This window comes from Grammomys surdaster, unplaced genomic scaffold (genome assembly GCF_004785775.1).
Source record: "Grammomys surdaster isolate TR1022 unplaced genomic scaffold, NIH_TR_1.0 262, whole genome shotgun sequence".
NCBI lineage: Eukaryota > Metazoa > Chordata > Mammalia > Rodentia > Muridae > Grammomys > Grammomys surdaster.
In genome coordinates, this window is record NW_021604703.1 from 5127046 (window position 1) to 5127415 (window position 370).

Sequence of the window (370 nt, forward strand, 5' to 3'; positions counted from 1 at the left end):
AGAGAGAGAGAGAGAGAGAGAGAGAGAGAGAGAGAGAGAGAGAGAGAGAGAGAGCCTTTATATTTTAATATGCTTTAGCAAGCTCAACAGCTGGGCCACTTCCAAACCTCCTTGTGGCTAACACACTCCCTTCTGGTATTCTCGAGTTATTACTTTCTAAAATCTATACTTTATCTCTGCTACCCGAGGCCCAATTGGAGAGTGGCCCCTTGGGCCTCTTTTCCCTGATTCTTACATGGTTGGTTCTCTGTCTTCCACAGCTCTGATGTATGTTTGAATTGTCTTCCTTCCTTCTGCCCTGATGATTCTTTTCTCCCTGTCCTATGTTTCCTTTCCAGGAATCCTCAAAGTCCCGCCTCTGTTCCACTGC